The sequence below is a fragment of the Octopus bimaculoides genome, chromosome 28 (genome assembly GCF_001194135.2).
Source record: "Octopus bimaculoides isolate UCB-OBI-ISO-001 chromosome 28, ASM119413v2, whole genome shotgun sequence".
NCBI lineage: Eukaryota > Metazoa > Mollusca > Cephalopoda > Octopoda > Octopodidae > Octopus > Octopus bimaculoides.
Genome location: NC_069008.1, coordinates 3,441,883 through 3,442,624, shown reverse-complemented (window position 1 = coordinate 3,442,624; position 742 = coordinate 3,441,883).

Below are 742 nucleotides of genomic sequence, written 5' to 3'. Positions count from 1 at the left end.
ACACTCTGTGTTATACTGATCCTCTCCGAAAACTACATTAAGGGTACACGTGTCTGTGGAGTACTCAGCCATGTGCACGTTAATTTCATGGCCAGATTGTTCAGCGATCATTCGATAGTAGTGCTCTGCTTGTCAACCAGTACCTGCTGATTGTCAACCAGTGGTCAGCTGGTCAACATGTCTTTGTTTACATCAATTCCGCAATTTCTAGAGAGAGAGAGAGAGAGAAAGAAAGAAAGCGAGTGCCTGCTGTCTGCTACCTGCTGACTAACGCCCTTTCCCTCTTTCTTTACGGAAATTGCCGAATTGATGAAAACAAAGACATGTTTGACCAGCTGACTACTGGTTGACAAGCAGCGCACTACTATCGAATGATCGCCGACTGTTTCGTTGATCGGATCAACTGGAATCCTCAACGTCGTAACCAACAGAGGGGTCTCAGGGAGTAGTATCCCTGCCTTCCTGAGCTAGTTTTCCACCACATTTCTTAAAAATCGTGGTAGAGGTCTTGGTCTCAGGACCACTCATGTTTAGAAACTGAGGTTGTGGGGTAAGCAAGGGCATGCTCCCTGTAGAAAATCCAGCACTAAAAAAGCCTCATGATAGCAAAGAAGAATAGGCCCAAAGGTTGTGGTGGGCTGCACCTACCTACCTCAGTTGCTATGGCATTGAGGTAGATCCAGCCACCACTGTTAACGGGGACAAAACCCAGATTTAAAACACTGGATGATGATGATGATGA